We start from the raw sequence: 22,307 nt of genomic DNA, 5'->3' as shown, positions 1-22,307 counted from the left end.
TTAATTTCTTGATGTTCTTATTAGCACTGTTTCAAAATCAGATATATCTGGAGAACGAAATTTACATTTTTTTGTTGACATTACATAGGTATGTGTATGCAAGCTTATCTATCTATATCTATATAACTGAATTTGGTTTTTAACTTTTAGAAATAAGTCTACAATACTGCATAGATGAGCCCAAATGAAAGATTTTAAATTACTACCGAGTGACCTTATATTACGTTTTTAGAGTCATTTAACACAGAAAAAATAAAAATTGTCACATTCATTGATAGCATGTCCAGTGAGTTAGGTTCAGCAATCAGGAATAGAGTAGAAGTAGAGACAAATTGTAGAAACTGAAACTCAGGAATGCTACCTCAGCTGAGTTAAACTTGACCAGTGGTAAAGTGTTATTTTGTATATACTCGTACAATGATATTTTACCCCAGTGGCATTCTCCTCCAGAATTTGCATTTCCAGTCTTGTCATGAGAAATCACCTCTCCAAGATCAGTTGTATTCCACAAAACATTTCATCAGTAACCTTCAAAAATGCCCAGATCATAAGCAAGGAAAACTGAACAATTTGAAGATTGGTAAAAGCTAACAAATATGTGATGCTAAATGAAACATAGAAGTCTGGAATGGATCCTGGAACAGAAAACAATCTCAGTGGGAATACCTGGGAAACACAAGTGAAGTCTGTAGGTTGGTTAAGGGCATTATAACAAAGTTAATTTCTTAGTTATGATAAACATAATGGTTAAATTAGACGATAGCTGTCAAGCCACGCATGCCTGTAATCCTAGCTGTTTGAGGCACTAAGGCTTCAGAAGAATTGCAAGTTCAAGGTCAGCTATGGAAACTTAGCAAGACACTGTCTCAAAATAAAATGTAGGGATGTAGTTCAGTGGTACGTGGGTTCAATCCCAGTACCCAACAAATAAATACATATATATAATAACTGTCATGGGAGCTGAGTGACAGACAGATGGGAATTTTCTGTACTGTCTTTGGATTCTTATGCACATCTAGAATTATCTAAATATAAAAAAATTAAATATTAAAATAATTTTAACATTACTTTTCATATCCTATTTATGAAGATGAATGAATAAATGATTGTATCTGTAGATATCCTCTTTTGGTCCAATTATCAGTATTCCACATAAGTGATTTCTTTCTTCTAGGCAGAAATACATATAATTAATTCACACATGACTGTTTTAACCACATGAGTCCTTTTTGGGAAGAATTTTCATCCAAAGATGAAGGAACTAGGGAGAAAAGTTAAAACTGTCTCGAAGTCACAATTAATAAGCGAGACAGAGTTAGAACTCAATTTCCTAGATCAGCAAATGGCATTCTTTCTTTTTATGTTCTTCAATAAATAATTAAATAGATATGTATTGTTCTAAGTATTTGTGTTTGTCCATACTTGGTCTATTCTTTTAAAATCTCCAAATTTGAATTTTTAACTTTGAATATAGCATTTCTAAAATGGATTCTTGTACTCCTAGAACCTTAATATACATGAATTTTAGCATTCAAGTGGGAAAAACAATGGTGTGCTACAATTTATGATAGAATTTATTAACTTAGTATTATTACTAATTGTATTGCTTATGCCTCTGTTAGCACAATTGTGAGCCCCTGAATAGGCTCTCATCTTGTGTAAAATCTCTAACAAGCAAAACTTAAAAGCAGTAAGGATTCTGACAGATCTCTAGCAGATTCAACCTACCCATACACAATGATTAGTTTACATTGTACTCCTATTAGAGATTTTCTAAAAATAATACTTAAATAAAATTGAGGAAAAAGAACTAGTATTGTTGGTGTTTGACGGCTATTGCTGGAAAGTATGTATAAGATACCTTACACTGATTAGTCAATAAACCTAATTGAATATAATTTTATTGTTTAATTCAAACCCTTAGTATAAAAGACTTTTGCATACCCAGAATTCATTCCTCTGTCTACATTCCTGGCAGACATAAACTTTATTCAAGTGTCTAATTCTCCTCTCTCTTCCATATAACTTAAATTAAAATAATGCCCCTCCCAGTTCTTTGGATAAATCTTAATTGATCCAAATCAGTCATGATCGTTTTATTACCCACCAGGCTATCTAAAGTCCACTAGAAGAACCTGAAAGTTTTGAATAGAGAATGAAGAATAAAAGAAATAGTTTAAGAATGCTAGTAAGTAAGACTTTGCTGAGCTCTGAGCAAAACAGTTCTGCTAGAATACTTAGGTGGAAGCTGCTCACTTTGTGAACGTACCTAATAAGACAGTTTCTGTTCCCTGTTCTGGCAAGTAGAATATGCAAATATGTAGCTATGCTCTCTAGAGTTGCTGTGACCATCTTGCCATCTGCGCAGGGTAGTAGAGACAGAAAGTAGCACTATCTGATTAAAAGTCAATTTTCTATCAGGATTTGCCATTATTTGCAGCCAAATACATCTTGAATGAAATGCTTAATGCAAATAGACAAAAATCACTGTTCAACCTACTGATTGACCTCAACTACTTCCTCCATGAAATAGATTTGTTTGTATCTTAAAAACTAGCAATTAAATCAAGAGTTCAGGGCAACTGTTTAGTTCTATATCTTGAAGAAATTGAAATACCAACAAAAACAAAGATTGAATGAATTCTTATGACAAAAATATTTCCACTTGTTTAGAGTTACCCCAAGAATTAAATTTTATATGATCACCAGCATACAGTTTGGCATAAATTGTTTACATAATATGTAATTAGCCACTTCCTAACTATTCTCTGGATACTGATACTATCATCAATTCTATTCATTTCACTTATTTGAAGACATATTTAGGGGAGATATATTTCAAACTATTAGAGGAAAATTGTTAATTACAGGTTCTTGATAATGTTTCTCTTATCAATAAAATAAGCAATACTAGCATTAATTGAAGAGTTAAGTCATGAACAAAAGTTACAAATAAATAGTTCACCAAATACATACATAAAAAATGGTAAAATTTTCATTCCTAAGCAAACAGAATTATTTGCATGATCATTGCTACTTTTAACCAAAATTGTATAATGAATACTTAGTTCAACAATCTGAAAATAATTTCTATACCATCTGATCAACTGATAGTACCAATTATACTCTGTCTTGAAAAGTGTCTCTGGGTGGTAAAAAATGCAAACTGGGTGAAGAAGATTTTTATTAAATGTGTTTCTTAACTTTATTTGTATGCATCTGCATATACACACACACCATTACATGTAAATAAACTAATAGTTCTCTAAATCCCACTTTATTCTTTTAAAATCATACATTAATTTTTTTCTCTTGAAAATATTGCTATGATGATCAATCTAGTTCTAGGAGAAGAACTCATAGGTAGCAAAAGTCTCATATTTGCATGTTGAGATTTTTCCACTGGGTCGTTTTTTTAATAAGCAGAAACTATCACTAACTTAGAAAATTATTTAAAATATACAATCATTTCATAGAATCAATGGAAAAAGGGGAAAAGAACACTTGGACATAGAAGAAAGCAAAGGCGATTCCAAATACTTTTGAAATAGACATTACAGAAGTTGTGTATCTGTAAGAATGATATTGCCAGGGAATCATCACACAAAATCCAATCTTTCTTCAATTCATGTGCCTTTCTGAGAAAGTCAAACATCAAAAACCAAGTATTTGCAATTGACTTTAATAATTATCTGAAGTATTCAGATGATTACTGTAGGATACAGTTCTTGCTTTCAGAAAGCTTACAATCTAATGAAGAAATTTCTGAAAAAGGAAATAGCTATGAAAAGTTGAACATACATCAGTCAAATAGCTATGCTACTGAACTCATAATCTACCACAACTTACCTTTTTATACCCATGGTTTCCTGCTGTTATCCAAAATCACTTTGCAGACTATCTTCTTTATCAACATATCTTTACCTTGTGCATCTCTTATAACTCATCACTGGAATTCATTCTTTTCTTTCATATTAAATCTCTAAAGTTAACTAATTACACATAGAGCACCTTATTTCCACTAAAGAATCTGTTCCATATAGCCTTAAGATACTTCTTCCTTTCGTGAATGCACCTGAACTTTTCTAAATGATGTGCTTTTAATACTTATGTCTTACTGATCTGAGCTGCAATTATTCATTCTTTGCTTGTGTACTTAATTATTTCTCCTCAACCAAATTGTACACCATGGAAGAACAGAGTCATTCCTGGAACTTTTTTTCCAAATCCTCTTCCTTCCACTCTGTACCCCCACCTTTATCACCCTGATATAAATACTCCTAGTCTAAACTATCCATAGCATGTACCAAAGGACTTTGTCATGAACTGCTTGTCTTTTATGTAAATGTATAATTTAATACATAATCTTTGAACAGGAACTATTCATACAACTGCCTCAAGCTTTCATAAAATATAACTATTTAAATTTTTAAATTTTACATGTAACTATTTAATATTTAAAATTTCAGTCAGGCATGGTGATACATGCCTATAATCCCAGCAATTTGAGAGATTAAGGGAGGAGGATCTTAAGTCTGAGGCCAGCCTTTGCAGTTAACTTAGCAAGAACCTGTCTCAAAATAAAAAGTTAAGAGAGGTCAAGTGCCTCTGGGTTCATGTCAGAACCAAGAAAAAAATTTTTTTAATTTTTCATGTTTCTTTGAATCCTCCTCTTAGGAGTGACATTAAAATGGAGAAATGGTGCAAAACTAACTTTTTTTCTGGCTTAACTGTTCCAGACTTCTTATTATTTAAATGTCTATAAACAACTCCTAAATATCCTGTAACATTCTCTTCAATGTCATTTTCTCTACTTCATAAATGCCCAATTAATTTTTTGGCTTACATCACCTAGCACACTATTGTTTCAGTATTTTTGTACACTAAATGAGCAATATGTTAATGTGAGTAATGCAATTATTCCTTATTTTACTGGTGTAATATTTAATTAACTCCATGGAAACAAGCATAACGAGTCTGAATATTTTAGCCTAGCCTGGTTATGTTCAGGCAATTGTCCAGCAGCATTTTTTCCCCTCAAGTGACTTTTAGTTGCTGAAAAACTACAGGGTCCATTTGCTACTAGCACATTGCATATCATAAGGGATTGTTTTCACTACTGAAAGTTCCATTACTATCAAGTTTCCACTTGTAATGTTTCATAAAACTAATCATTTCTCTGAAAATCATTGTAATATTATTATCAATTCCTGTCTGTTCTTTGGATACGCATTATTGTTAGAAGTCTGTTTTAGAGTTATTCCTAACAAATTACTGATAATAAATACAAATAAGTATTAAACTATTTAAACTGAGAGTATGGCTACTTCTTATATAACTTTTTCTTCTAGCATCTCAAATATACTCTGAAAGTTTTCTCTTAATTGTCTTGCTTACTTTATTAATGAGATGAAAAGTTTTCACCTTTGTATTCTTAATATATTACCCAAATTTAATGATTGTTTATATTTTCTAATAAAATATTTATTTTCAATACTACTTTCTTTAGTTTTCTTTGATTTCCATGTTACCAGGTGCACACAGAGGAAAGGCTTACTTGCAAATTGGAATATATTCAACAAGCTTATACATACATATTCTTTTCAATTAAATCTCAAAGGTGAAGTCAAAAGAAAATTTGAAAATATTCATGTAAATTATAGATTAGTTTTATCTTCTTCATTTTTAGATAAGTTTTTTATACACAAGAATATGAAAGAAAGAATTCTTCATATTATGCACATTTCTTAGAAAATAGATGTAGCATTTCTCATGCCCTTTCTAAGAAAATATTAGTATATTTAGAACTTCTCAATTTGATGGTACTTTTTCTATAAATAGAAAAATTTACACACATGCCGTTGGGCAGCAGTTGACATTTAAAAGAAATGTTGTATGATGCATTTAGTTAATTTATAAACTCAAAATAACAGAACTAAACAATTTGAGTTTTTGGAATATAGAGCTAGAAAATATCTCTTGAGGTCATTTAGTTTCTCTGATATAAAACTTCAATTTTTTTCTCATTGCACATGTTTTATTTTACTTCCATAAATTTCAACGTGTCTGAGCTTATAATTATTGGAATCGTTCAACTTTTAACATCACAATGTTATAATTCATTCAAGAAATTTTACAAATAGAAATAAATTATCTTGTCAGATTGTCTCACTATTTATTCAAGATAGAAAGAAAAGAAAAAACGAAAATAATATCCACAGGGGAAAAAAAATAGTTACAATAGTTACTACCTATTTCCAGTCAACAAGACTCATCGTAATTGAATACAGTCCTTATACCTACTTTGCAAATCACCTTTCCTTTTTAAAAATGTGTAACTATGAGCAGTAAAAGCATATCAAAAATATAGTTAGTTAAAAAGGGTGACAACAGACCATCATCAGTGGAACTGTAGTTTAACAATGGTGACCTTCTTTGGAAAGAAATCAGTAAATATACATAATAAATAAATAAATTTTGTGATAGAAACAAGCATGCACCAAGTTTACTTCCAAAAGAATTTCTTAAATAATTCTGTCCTCTCTCTATAAATTAAATTGGCTTTGTGATATTTAGTGCAAATATTTTATTATAAATATTCATTTATTATAAATTATAAGTCAATATGTTTTTGTAATTTTATTATATAATTCTAAGTATTAATATACTTTAGTTGCATGCTTTCACTAAGTACTGATATCTAATAAATAATCATATAAAATGTTACAGAACTTTTAGAATAAAATGGACAAATCAGCACCTATATTTACTGATTCTGCTTCCCATAATCCCACTGAAATTAAAAAGATATTAGAAAAATAAAAATAACGCTTTTTTAAGAACTCTTTTCATCAAATATTGTTTCCAATGATCAGAATTCAAAGTTTGAAGAATTTTTAGAAGATGCAAATTCACAGTGAGTGTGGAATGAACTAGAATTGAAGAATTTACAACCATATTTACCGAAGAAGAGAAGCTTGAAAGTTCTGAATATAAGCTGAATATTCCTTAAAAACCTATTTTATAAGCCTTTGGTTATTTGTATTAGTGGATGGTAGAAAAACAAGGTCTAAGGCAGGTGGCTAGGTTATTAGAATATTATTTAAAGAGTAATAAAACAAATATCACATCGGGCAATTAACTTCAACATAAAGAAACAAAAGGTATTAAAGCCATAAATGCACAAATTTTATACCACAAAAACTGATGCAACTAGGAAATGACAAGCTTTCTTCTCCTTTTCCCTCCCCATCACACTACTGTACTTTGCAGGTATTCTGAAATAAGAAGTACCACCAGCAGGGGACATTTCAACAATGGCTCAAACCTCAAAAAATGAGGAGCAATTGGCAGCCTCTATCACCATATAGACATATTATGCTCTGGGGACAGGGACTGAGACTAAGTTTCAAATGCAAAGAAACTGAACCTACCCAATGGAATTTTAAAACAAAGCACAACCACCAACCACCGCAACCAACAAATAGTTGGAGCCAGAGAGACCTAGTTACTTTCCCCTCTGTAACTGCTTAGGAGAAAATGGAGAGGTGCTCTACAGGAATATTCTTCTGATACTAACAATGAAGATGCTCTCTTGAACAGTGCTTGCTGGTGCCTCACCCAGATCTCTTTATTCAGTTTATACACCAATCTCCCAGCTGCTTTGAAAGTTAGCTGTCAATAGCTCATGGCTCATCCCCAGGCCATCATGCCCTTTCCTCTGACAACATTCCTTCAGTCAATCACAGGGTCATAAATTTCTTGCTTGACTTCTACTTTCAGTGAACTCTACTTAAGATAACACTGGAGTCTCTATGTATCAGTGTCTCCCTACAATTATCTCTGGTCAGTGGTTTTAGAAACCAGAAATAAAGCAATCTATGTATATTTGGTATAAAGTTGTATGTTTGAATGCAATAAGCTATAGTTTTATGATCAGTGATTTCAGTATTCTATCACAGAGCCAAAATGGTGTAAAACTACATACAGTTAAAATCTCTTAAGAATTTAAACAATAAATAGTTTTACTAACTCAACACAGATGCCCAAATCTCTTTTACTTATCTCTAATTTCCCTTATAAACAATACTTTGCCTAATACTTATGTGAAGTAGTATTTTTTAAAATGAAGAAAATGTTAACTAAATTATGTATTACCCTGTATGCTGTTCAAAATGGCTAAGTCAGTGCCTGACCTAATACCATTTCTTCCATTTGCTTTTATCCAAATGCTAATAACACATCTCCTAGGAGTTCAACTTTTATATTAAAATTTAGAATTATTAGTTTATGTGGGAATAGAATCTCTCTTATGGAAAAGGTGAAGGGAGACCAGATATTTCTCATCTGCATTAATGAAAAATAATATTGTATTTCCCTGCACCATAGTCTATGAGAGAATATTTTATAACATCCCAGAGAAAATAGAATATGATTTTTGTTCAAATTTACCTTTATATATACAGGAGAGATGTGTCTCCTTGCTCTAAGTCTTCAAAATATCCTTTAAAAATCATTCTAAACCAATTTTAAAACTGGAAAGTGCTCAGGTCATTGAAATAAAAAATAAAACAGTTAAAAAGAGGGTATACTACAGATGCTCAGTTGTTCAGCTCCTCTTAAAGTTAGATTTGATGATGGCTATGTCAAAGGTGAATGTTCATAAACAGTTTTAAATATGAAAAACTGCTTGGTAAAAACACGAAAAGGAGCAGTAGATATTTGAGTACAAAGGGCCATTGAGGGAAGTCATATATAGATAAGCTGAGCAAAGGAAGCTGTCATGTATTGAAGATAAATGAGACACAGAGATGCCTAAGCATCCAGAAGTGGAAAATAATCAGATACAGAAAATGAGAAAGAGCCAATTGAGAAAAGAGAATGTCTTTGCAAGATCAATCAATATAACAGTATTTTAAATAATATGAGTAATAGTATTACACTAAGAAGAAAACCAGAGTTGCTATTTATAATTAAACCATGTCTTTGTTGCCATTTCATACTTAGTGTAATTTTTAGCATGCCCATAGCCTCTTTTTCCTAAAATAAGAATCTTTGGCACCTTTGAAATACTGATTTGATGATAAATCATTAGAATAATTATTTTAAGTCAAGCATTTCTAAGCAGAAGTAAAAGATTAACCATAGTATTTTAATTCGGTATGAATCTCAAATTATATGTATAAATGTATATTATATATACATATATATAAGACATATATTTATAATATTAACCCTTACTAATGAAATTAAACTGGGCATGGTGGCACACATCTGTAATCCCAGCAACTGGGAGACTGAAGCAGGAGAATGGCAATTTCAAAGCCTGCCTCAGAAACTCAGGGGTACCCTGCCTCTAAATAAAATATAAAAAAGAGCTGAGATTATGGCTCAGTACTTAAGTACCTCTGGGTTCAATCCCTGGTACCAAAAACAAACAAATATAAAATGTGTTTCTATAATGTGCTTCTTTCTCTTCTGATCCAGAACATTGATTTTGTAAAAGAATAGTAGAGGTATGTGTCAACTCTTTAGTAAACTTACAGAACATGTTAACAAGGCTATGATTAGTTACATTGCTTTTGAAATCAATTATTTTTGGAAGAGGCAGAATTTTGTTAGAGAAGTTATTGAATACATTTAAAGTCTAACAAATAACCATGAAAAAGGAGAAAAAATTCTGATTGGATAGGACACAGTGAAATGAAAGTTTAAATAAACTAACATTGGCCAGACAAGTTGTTTGTTGGTAACATTAGGAAATGCAAAGACTGAATTAGAAAGGTAAAAGCAGGTTCTTCCAGTTGAAAAAAAAAAAATCTGAAATCAATTGCTTGTAATGTCTAATAACAGGAGGGTAGAATGAATGCCAATACAAACATCCTTTGCACCAAGGCCTTTCAGTGATCGGCTCCATAAAGTGATGTCTGCAGCCAAAGTAAAAAGACATTGTACCTGCATAGTTTAAAAAAACAAGAAGAACTTTAGGATCATTATTTTGAGAGAAAGTCAATGAATGAAATTATAGTGGTGAAATATAGTAAGTAGGAATTTCTTGGAATATAAGTGAGGTAACAAAATTACAGTGTCTGTTAGAAATAGTGTTAAGGATAAAAATGATGAAAAATATCTCTCCTGATAATTAAGGTAGCTACAGTATTTCTGAAAATAGTCTTTTTAGTTTTCAGCACTGGAGAGGAGGAAGCAAGCATGTTTTTATGGCTGATATTTTCAACAGACAACATTATGTTTTCTTGGTCAAGCTACAGTTTTTCTGTGTATGGCATAAAATGAATCTCATTTGATAGGACTTTTTCAAAAACTCTGAATTTGCATTATTACAAAAATGCAGTCATCTTCTGGGTTAATTTTTATATAATACCTTCTGGGTTAGTTTTAATATAATGTCTTAGGTAAAATGATTTAACAATTTGAATGTATGAAGAAATTAAATGATAGAAAAATCCAAGTCCTCTTCTTATATATTTTCTCAAAGCATGTACCTTTTAAATGAATGCAAGTATTCACTTAGCCGTCTACTTCCATGGTGTATAATTATACTAACCTCACTGCTAAAAAGTATGTTTGTAAGAATGTGAGAGTAAATGCATAGATATGTGCATGTGTACGGGCTAGGGATATAGCTTAGTTGGTAGCTTGCTTGCCTTGCATGCACAAGACCCTGGGTTCAATCCCCAGCACCACCAAAAAAAAAAAGCGAAGATACATGCATGTTTTACTTCAAAACAGACTCCAACTGGTATGGCAAAAGCCATGTGATTTTGAAATCTTGCAGTAAGTACACCCCAAAAATTATATTTTAAATGAACTTTATATTATAGTTTATATTTTGTAAAACATTTTATAATAGTTTTAAAATAGGTCTCACAAAGAAACTATATTAAGAATTAAAAACTATTTTTTACTGCAAAGAACTCTATGTCATCGTGAACCACACAGTGGTCTGTGTGAACATAAGAAAAAGTGTTACTGAATTTTTTCATTAGTTCCCTGTAAGTTTAACAAGTTTATTCTTCTTCTAATTTTTTTCTGTTTATTATTCTACCAAAAAAAGGGTGTGGATAGGCAATCACTTCACACATCCTGCATATGAACTGTAGCCATAGCAAATGTGTGACTTATAAATCATTGATCATTAAAATTTGGGTAACACAGTGTCTCTCTAGAGGAGATGAGCTGAAATAATAATGTGACATGTTTTTGTACTTTCCTGCTCACCAGAAGTCTCCCCAGCATCCTTCTCTCCACCTTTTCTTTATGTTCCAAAGAAAGACAGTAAAGCAGTAACTAGACAAGGACACAGAATTCACACAGCTTTGGAAAACTGAATTTGAAATCTAGCAGCCTGTGAGTTCCAGGAGATTCAGGTTGCCCATTAAATAGTTGAAATAGTTCACTGCTTTTACCAATAACTTCTTAAAAATAAAGTTTATTAAGTGACTTACTTATCCAGGTTTTTATATAGGCTTTGAGGACACTGAGGGAACCCAAAGAAGATATCTATGATTATAAACCTAATAGGCTAGCGGGACTAAACATATTTTAAGAAATAATTTGCCATAAAATTTTAAAGAGTAACAAGTAATGGGAAAAAAACATGAATAAATTTAAATGGGGAGAGGAACTCTAGTAGCTAATTTCAATTGACTTGTACAGGAGTCTTTCTGCAGGTGATTTCTAAGACATATGAAGAGATTAGTCATGTGCTGCCACACAGCATTTCAGGTAAAGGAAGATTCAAAGACAAGGATTCTAATGTAACATAAAGTAGGCATTTTCTTAAAAAGAAGGCCAACAGTTTAGCAGTGTGGTGAGCTAATAGTAAGATGGTACCAAGATAGAGAAAAAAGGTCTACTAGAACATATTCTTCTATCTTAAAAAATTCTTCTTCAGCATTTCTGAATGTGTATTAGAAGCCCTAGAAGATTCTATATAAGATTTTTTAGATAATCAACATAATCATTATAATCTATATCCATATGACTATCAATGCAACTTAAACCTCAGACGCACTAAGTCATTTTTAAGGAGTACTTTCTTGTACTTTCTTTCAGTATCCTTTTATAGCACAAGAATTCTATGTACTGTACAAAAACTTTTACTTTGTCGGTTTCTGTTGTCATTGTTTTGGTTGGTTTGGTTTGTGGTGTGAGAGATCAAACCCAGGGCTGCACACATGCTAGGCAGGTGCTCTACCACTGAACCACATCTGCAGCCCCAGGGACTCTCACTTTTGACCTTCTGAAAGTTCCACATTTACTAAGGATATGGTACTGCAATGATAAGGCAGGGTATCTTAGTCAGTTTGGGCTTCTCTAACAAAAATCCTGGGTGGCTTAAACAACAAACATATATTTCTCACCGTTCTAGATAATGGAATTCCAAGACCAGCATGCCAGCATATTTGGATTGATAAGAGTCTTCCTGATTTACAGATGGCAGCCTTCTTGCTGTATCCTTCCATTTTGTCAGAAATCGGCTATTGTGTCTGGTCTTTTTGGAGACACTAGTCCTGTTCATTAGTGTTGTACCCTCCTGACTTAATTACTTACCAAACACTGACCTCCAAATAGCTTCTTATTGGGTATTAGGACTTTGACATACACAATGGATGGGGACACAGCATTCAGTTCATTACACAAGGTAAGAAAAAAAATGCTTACTAAAAGTACACAACAAAGAAGGAAGATATGTACATCTTCATTAAATATATATATATTTGACTTACAGCATAGCATACATAACATTTCTACTTGGTGATATATTAAAATCTATAAACTTAAGTACAAATACATGGATTAATGTGTAAATTACACAAGTTTATGTTTTAAATATTTTAAAATATTTTAAAGTAACTTAAATTATTGTAAATACTATATTTAATGATTTATTTTATATTGATACAAATAAAAACAAATTAACAAAAACCATAATGGGAAAATTTTTGAGAGCCAAATGCAACACTTGTCACCATACACACAGTCCTTCACATGACAAAATTTCCAACAGATTCCTACCAAACTCTTTAGTTCAGAAATAAACTATGAAAATAAAGAGAAAATGAAACTACAATGTTCATATGCTACTGAGGCAAATCTCTTGTGGTTTTTAGGGGGGAAGCCTCGTGTTTTGCATTTTTCTGGGAGAAAAGAACAAGTAGTTTACAATCCTTGCAAATCCTACCTAGTTTCTTAGCATTCCTGAGAATTCACTGAAATTAATTTATTGAGTTACACAAACTCTAAAAAGGAATTGAAAATGGTAGATCCAACAATCTATCACAAAGCAACTAAATATGTGCTGCTAAAATACACAGACTTAAGTAAGGGGCTCTGATAAGAAAGCATTTATATTTTTATGAAAATGAAAAGTGTTCATTTGAATATTTTTCTACTTTTTAATATGGATGATTGATGAAATTAACAGACTTATATACTTAATATACTTTTACATATTTATCAAAAATAGATATATTTACCAGTGAATAATATTATGTAAGCAAAAAGTAAATGCTATTTATTAGGTGATTTCCACTTCATAATACACAGATTTCTGTTTTCCTTTTTTTTTTTTTTTATACTTTTCATAGTGCTGGGAATTAAATTCAGGATGTTCTACCACTGAGCTACATCCCTAGCCCATCAATATTTTATTCTGTGACAAGGGTTTACTAAGTTGCTGAGGCTGGCCTCTCATTGGCAATCCTCCCACCTCAGCCTCCCTGGGATTACAGGCTTGTGCCACTGAGCTGGTGGATTTCTTCATTCTAATATAGGATAGGACATTTAAAATACCAATTTGGAAGGCTTAGTGAAAGATGAAAAAATAGATTAAGAAAACAAAACATCCCAGAAACTCATTTTAAAGCATGCATTAATATTGTATTTAACATAATTTAAAACAACCACTAACAAGAACTTTATGCATAGGGAAATGATCATTTTATTGCACAACATCTTATAGCAAAGACTAGACCTGAGAGTACAGGTGAATATTGTTCTCGGAGGTGGTGTATCTTCCAGAAAATATATAAATTTTATCTTCCTTCATAACTTTGACAGCAGTTCTGTCTTGTTTACCTACATATTAGTTTTCAAGAGCAATTATATCACTGTCCTTCCAAAAAGAATGAGAAAGAAACTTTTTCTGTAAATTAATTGAGATTGAGTTATTAAGAAAAAAGATTTCCTTGCATTTTCTTTCTCTATATATAATTTCATAAAGCCATCCCACCTTTGACTATAATGTATAATCTGACCAACATGGATATCAAATAATTTCCAAGGGTATTTTGATCAGATCATCATTAAACTATGAAAATGGGTGGTAGAGTAGAAGTAGCAGTATAATTTTTGTTGTAGTTCTAGTGGTCTAATACTTTATTATCCCAACATGAAAATTTTGCAGATCTTAGGTCATTATGTGTAAGGTCTAAGAATAGGTAATGTTACAAAATACAGTCTTTCAGCAATCTTTTCACTATTAAGTTCAAGTCCCAAGTGCTAAAGGCTTAGGGTTATTTTAGGTTTATTATAATAAAAGCCCACAAATAGATAGTGTTCTCATATACTTGGATGAGAATTAAGAAAACAAAGAACTTTGTTCACATATGAAAATAATCTTTTTAAATAAAAACAGATAATAGTGACTAATATCTGTACAAAGAATTACATTTTCAACAAAAATTTTATGTGTATAATTAGTACTAAAAAGGCCGTTACTTTTACCTTAAAAAATCCAGAGGATGACTGGGCATGACCTAAAATGTGACTTTTTTATTTCTAGAAGCCCTGGTGGAATATGTTCTCCTTCCCATATATTACTATAATTAATAATACTTGAAGTCTTTATATAGCATTTCTTTAGGGGGATTCAAAACAGATTACTATTTTTACATCAACTTGAAGAAACAGAAATCTTTCCTTAATAACTTAAAAAATAATCTTACACAACCTTATACTTTACTCAAGGACACTAGGATCAATCAGTGTTAAAAATCAGTATTATATCAAGATACCATTGAGTGTCTATTCATGATGCACAAAACTGCATCACATTCCCATCTACCACAGATAAATACTGAAAAATAAGGTAGAGAATTCCTTGGATAGAAAAACTAACATAATTATGTGAAATTAAAAGCATCATTTTATCCTATTGAAAAGTATAACTAATCTCCTGATCATTATGTAATATAGAAGTAAACAAGTTGAAACCCCTGATTTTATTTTATGTATTATTATTTTATTATTGCCATATAATTATATGTAATAGTGGTATTCATTATGCCATATTCAGACATGCACATAATTTGTCAATATCATTCCCCAGTCTCTTCACTTTTCCTCTCTTCCATTCCTCTGATACAGCTGCTTTACTGTACTGATCTCCCATCATTATTATTTTTTAGTTAGTACATTATAATTATACATAGAAGCAGGATCCATTATGGTTGTATTTATACACATACAGCATAATTTGGTAAATTTTGTTCCTCATTATAAAAACCCTAATTTTATTATTGATAATGTATGAAATTAATTCATCTCTACCTATTGCCACACCCTGTCTTTGAACTGTAATCAAAACCTAGGTGAAAAATCTTGAGGCACGACCACTTTTCTCTTTGTACATTCTATTTCTAGATAAATGGGGACTTTATGGCAACACCAAGGAACAACAATTGTCAAAGCAGAGATAGAGTCCCTTGGTACCTTTAGTACTGGAATGAACACTGACATTGAATTGGAGGGAAGGAAAAGGAAATATTGACTCTTAATCATTCCAGATAAAAGGAGGTTGAAGCCAGGTCCTTACCTTAATGTTACAGAATCCAGCAGGAACAATTGTTTCTGTAGCTCCAATCATGAGTATTAGTATAACAAAAAGAATGAATTCAAATAATTTTTGCATTTAGCAATGTGTGAAGTGCTCCGGGTTATGTATAAAATTTTGTATTAAAATTTCTCAAGATACACAATCTAGAATATTTTTACAATATTAAATTTCTCAAATAAGTATAGTCAATTTGTTAGTGTATTACAGCATAAAAAACTTGACAATGGTAGAAAAAGTTGCAACAGTTTAGTCCGGATGACCTTACATCAACCTACATAAAGACATTCATAAGCTATAAAATAAAAACCATTAAAAATATTTGAACTACATCAAAGGATCTGTTCCCATCATGAGTGTTGGTAATAGAACAGTTCTAAGAAACAAATTTTACAATTAAAATTCAAGGGATAATTATAATTTTATATTCACTCTAATCTGCAAGAGTTCAGATAAATAAGTTTAGTAACAGAACTTCTTGTGAAAAATGAAGCACATTAGAACAGTGAGATACATCACCCAAAACAACTTAGACAATAAGGAAAAATGTAAATTTGAATGACTCCTCCAGTCATCACTAAGGTTACAAAGCACCATATTTTCAGTGCCTTTGTTGGCTGAATAACATGCCTGTCTTTTCATTGTTGAATGGATAGCCATGCTCCCCTTTCTCTCTTATCCCATTTTTGTTTTTGGAAATCAGAATCACATGGATTTCACACTGTAATAGCCTAATGAAGTAGGCTTTTGCATTTCTGAATTTCTACTTAGAGTTCAAGCAGATGATCACCATTGAACAAAGCTCATACCATTTCTGATTATTTCATCATAAATCTAATGTCCAGCAAATTACAGTATAAGGCTGCCTTGTCACCTAACCAACACCCCTCTTTTTACAGCAAAAAAAGATATTCCAAGTACAATTCAGTTTATGTGAACACTCACCCTAACAGTGGCATTTGAGGTTTTTTTCCATGTGCTTAAATTGACAGATAGAAGGAAATATTTAAAAGTCCTGCTTAGAGGATAGAACTATAGAAAAAGGACTTGACGTTACAAAATTCAGGTATCTACAAAATGACAGTATATTTCTCAGACCGATTTGTCATTTTATTAATTTTACATGTGATTTTAAAATGTAACTGTTTCAAATCACAAATAAAAACATGTAGTATGGGAACCTTTATTCATACAGATCTCCAAACAATTAATTAATTAATTAATTTTCTGAAACCAGTCATTTAATAAAGGACAACTTTAAACTCTGCAATACTTCAAAGCATTTTCAGATAAAACCACTTGAAACATTCCTTTTAATACAGTCTTAAAGGGAAGTTACCTGCACTAGAATTTCAGTATATATACACAAGAAGGTGATAAAATTGTTTTTACTGCTATGTCTTCTTGATGTTATTGTCCATTTTACACCCCTACTTCCAATTTTTAGCAAGGTCCCTCATGTTGTTCATTTATTTACTTACAGTTAATGTGAGCAGTTATCATTTCCAGATTAAAAATGAATATATACCTTCAGCAGAGCCCAAGTACATGGTTAAAAGAAAAGAAAAGCTACATATGAAAAAAATCAAGTAATTCCCCAAATAAATAATAATCTATAGTTTGATACATTAAATTTCTATCTCAGAAAATTAAAGACAATTTGTGTTATGGCTTGAGATATTATAAGAATTTCAGACAGCCAGTCCCTGTAATGAGATAAGACACAATACTTTTTGTGGGTCCCTAATGACATTTAGAAATTGCATTTTTCATTATAATGAGTTAGGGCCTAAGTATGATACATACTTTATGATTTAACTTTAAATGTACAAATTGCACTGGACCAAAAAATTAATAGACTTGTAACAATATAATTGGTATATAAAATAATTAACATCAAATTTAACCCTTCTCTTCATTTATGGCATTGTGAGAAAGATGGGTTGATACAAAAATCAATTATGTTTCCACTGGAATTAAATATTATATATTCATGATTATAAACTTGAATATACTTCATAATTTCAATAAACTTGGACAGTTGTACATTAGTTTCTGATTATTTGTTATGTTCTATATTTCTCACAAGAACTTTATCCATATATGGCTCTTCTTCAAGTCAGAAATTAACTTGGGTGACTAACTTTCCAGCTTCTATAACAAGCTGAGTGGAAGAGTCATAATAGCTGGGTGCTAATGGCTGTGTACAACACATTTTTGAAGTTTTGCATCAGGAAAAATTCTGCACCCTATGCCCTCCAAGAAGCTCAACATTAATTAGTCAGAATTTTCTGTTGTACAAGTTGGTTATTTACATCCCTCACATCTTTAATATGTGTTAATTTGGACATTCAGCCTTGGTTGGCCCTTCGTAAAATCTTTTCTCTTAAATTCTCTGCTATTTTATTTTACTTTTTTTATTGGATTTTTTTTTCTATTTGTCTTTTTTTTTTTTTCACTAGGTTAAGATTATTTTTAATTAACTCCAGGGAGGAATAGAGGAAAAACAGAATGTGTCCACATTGCGATAGTGCATGCTGGACAATTTTCTTCCCTTTTTAACTCCTTATAAGCCCTTCAAAAATGAATGACAGCACACACCTGAACACCAAGCTCTCAGTTTTCTGCCCAACTTCAGGTCAAACTTACTTATTTTGAATACAATACCCCCATATGTAAACATAATTCAAGAGTGCTAAAGGAAAACAACTGTTTTAATATTGAAAAATAATAATATCAACTTACACAATCTTCTTATGCCACTCAACCCATGCACTGTCACTTAGAGCACCCAGGATTTGACTGAATAAACATATTTAGAGAAATCTGGCTCAACGTATATATTCTCTCTGACTTAAAGGTGTTCTAGACTTGTTTTCTAGTGCCTAAACAACTTAATGTAAACTTAGGTGACTGCAAAAGTAAAGTTAAAGCTATAAATCTTACTAACGCCTTGTATGGAATATCTACCATATAAAACAGATGTGACTTGGTATTCTGATATTTGTAAAATTGTAAGTTTCAGGTTTTTAAGAAAGAACTCTATAAGGTCTAACTTTCTTTCACATTGAGGATTTTAATTGTTATGATGAGTTTCAGAATAAGCATTGGAAAATGATGAAATGTTACGTAGAATATTATATGGGAAATATTTTTTTTTCAAGAAAGATTAATTAGGTGGATTTAATTGCTTATTTTCATTGTGGAAGACTTGGGTTCAAATCATGAGTCACTATAACACATTTTTAAATTTCTACCTGAGGATGATTTCTGTACCATATGTGTGCTAGTCAGTTTTCTGTTACTATAATGTATTATCTGAGATAATCACCTTATGAGGAAGGTTTATTTGGGCTTATGTTTTCACAGTTTTCAGTCTATGATTTCTCAGCCCATTGTTTTTGGTCTTGAAGTCAAAATGGCTTGGATTGTGTGGTGGAACAGTTATTTGCTTTATGTTGGCCAGGAAACAAAAAGAGAATAAAAGAAGGGTCCAGGGTCCCATGATTCCCTTGAGGCATGCCAAAAGGCCAGAAGACTTTTAACTAGGCCCGACCTCTTAAAGGCTCCAGTTCTCAACAGTGCTGTGAACTAGAGAACAAGCCTTTAATACATACACCTTTGGGGTAAAACTTATTCAAACGACAGCAGTATGTCATCTGAGAAATTCGACTTTTATCTTAAATCAGATTTTCTATTGCAAACATTGGTCATTTGAGTCTCTCAAGATTATAGGGAATTTCCAAGTAGTTGCAGCAGCTTACCTTTCCACCAGTAGTGTATTGGTGCTTCCCTCTAGCAATGTAATTTGCCAACTTTTCTATTGTAGCCTTTCTAGTGACTCTATAATGGTATCCCACTGTGGTTTAATTTTGCATTTCCTTAATGACTCCTAATGTTCAGTATCTTTTCACATGCTTAAGGGCCACTTGAACATCTTGTGAAGTATGTGTTGAATTTTTGGTCCTATATTTAGGTTATAATTTTTTATATATTTTGGATATGTACATAGACATAGGTGTAGATACATACTGCCTTTTAATTTTCTTAATTGTCTTTCAGAAAACAAAATTTTTAACATGAATGTGTGTTGAATTTTATATCATTTTTGCTTTTTGCTATGTTTCTGTGGGTAAACAGTTTGTTTTCAAATGTTACATTAACTGTATATAAGATTATAACAGCTTTATTGATGTGTCGATTAGGCTAGGTCACATTCTCCAATTTCTCAATCAAAACTTATCCAGGAATTGCTATAGAAGTATTTTGCAAATAAAATCAGGTCTCCTAATTTGTTGATGTTAAAAGTAGAAGATATTTATTAAGTTGCTTTAGTGGTGCTGATTAAAGTAATTAGAAGTTTTTAAAATCAGAGTCAAGTTTTCCTCTAGAGAAAAAAGAAATTTTAAGTCTTATTCTTTTCCCTGTTTGAACCCTGACTGATAGAAATATATACTTTGTATATTGCTGAATTAATGAGCTAATATCTTGAACTGGTGTTTGCACATATGTTTATGAAGGATTGGTCTTTGATTCTATTTTCCAGCATTCACTTTGTCAAGGTGTGATGTAAGGGTTATGCTTCCCTCATAATTTTTTAAATAGTTTTCATATCACCAATCTTATTTCTCACTTAAACGTTCCATAATACTCATCAGTAAAACCATTTAGTTCTGAAATTATCTTGGTAGAAAATACTTAATGACAAATTTAAAGACTTAATTAGATACAGCTGGAATTTTTCACATTTTCCATTTTCCCTTCAATATTTGATAAGTTAGTTATAATAAATTGTATTTTATCACACTTGTTACATGAATTAGGATAAAGTTGTATATAACATCTTATTATTGCATTCTTTTTGCTATATAGTGATATGTGTCTTCAATTTTCTCTGAATTAAATTGTCAAATTTTGATAATAGTTTAAGAGAATCAAGTTTAGGTTTTCAAATTTTTTATTATGTTCTGTCTTCTCTGTAATCGATATTCATTCTTTTCTATATGATATTCATCTGTTAGCCTATGTTGTTTTCCCTTCCTAAGTATCTTTGGTGGAAATTTACATTACTAAAAGTTAACTGTTATTTATTTGCTATAAATGTTTAAAGCTGTGATTTCTCCTCTAAACACTACACTAGCACCCTTCCACAAATTTTAATATATTGTTTACAATAAAATTCAGTTTAAAATATTTGTTAATTCTCATTGTGATTTCTTCTTCAATGTGTTGATATGTAAAAGTATATTCTGTAAAGGAAAGTAATCTATAATTTTGGATGAAGTATTCTATATAGATAGATAAATAAATTATGTTGAGAATATTGTTCAAATTTGTCCTCTTATTTCTAATTTTTTGTATTAATAATTTCATAATTGCTTATGGAGAGTTTTGAAAATTTCCTGCTATGCTTATGATTCTTAAATTTCTCCTTTTATTTCTGTCAGTTTTTATTTCATTAATTAGGAAGATCTATTATTAACTATACAACTTTTTATTTTTAGGTCTTCAAGAGCAAGTACTCTTCAATCATTATAAATGACTCCCTTTGTGTCTAATAAAACTCCTTGTCTTGGATTCTACTGTCCTTGATATTAAGATGCCCATATGCTTACTATAAGCATAGTATATCTCTAATGCATTCTTTCATTTTCTGCCTGTCTCTGTTCTTAAATTTATGTGGATTCATTTTAAACAGCATATAATTTTGTCTAGCTTTTCCACCCTAACAATATACCTTCCAACTTGAGAATTTAATCCATTTACTTTAATGTATTAACATGGTATTGCTGAGCATGGTGGCACATACCTGTAATTCCAGCACCCTGGGAGGCTGAGACAGGAGGATCATAAGTTCAAAGCCAGCCTTAGCAACTTAGTGAGGCCCAAAGCAATTTAGCAAAACCCTGTCCCTAAATTTAAAGAAATAATAATAAACACATAGTATTAATAAAATATTTTAATGATACATTTAATTTCCTCCGTTCACCTTTTATTTATATCTTCTGTTATTCTTGTGTTTTATTCCAAGGATTACAATATATACTGACAACTTACCACACTCATCTTTGAGTTGATTCTATCCCCTTTCCATAAATTGTAAGAAATTCCATTTAATGTGAACAAATTCATGAAAATATAAGACAATTCTATTTATGTCATTTTTGGATCATTTATATTCCCCTGGCATTTGTATCTATTCTTCTATAATGTAGTGCATCATTCTTTTGCTAATTTCAATTTTTTAACTTTGTTTTGGTTATTTGATCTTTCACTTATCTGATGTTTGTTTGTTTGGCTATTAGAATATAAACATTAGTATTTTCACCATATTGTGGGAACTCTTAACCAACATCTTTCCAAACAATTTTTATTTCTCTTCTACTTTTAGAATCAAATTTCCCAAATTATACATCCTATTATCCCATTTATATTTCCTATTATCCCAAAA

The sequence above is a fragment of the Sciurus vulgaris genome (genome assembly GCF_902686455.1).
Source record: "Sciurus vulgaris genome assembly, chromosome: 7".
NCBI lineage: Eukaryota > Metazoa > Chordata > Mammalia > Rodentia > Sciuridae > Sciurus > Sciurus vulgaris.
This window is presented reverse-complemented; position numbering follows the sequence as displayed.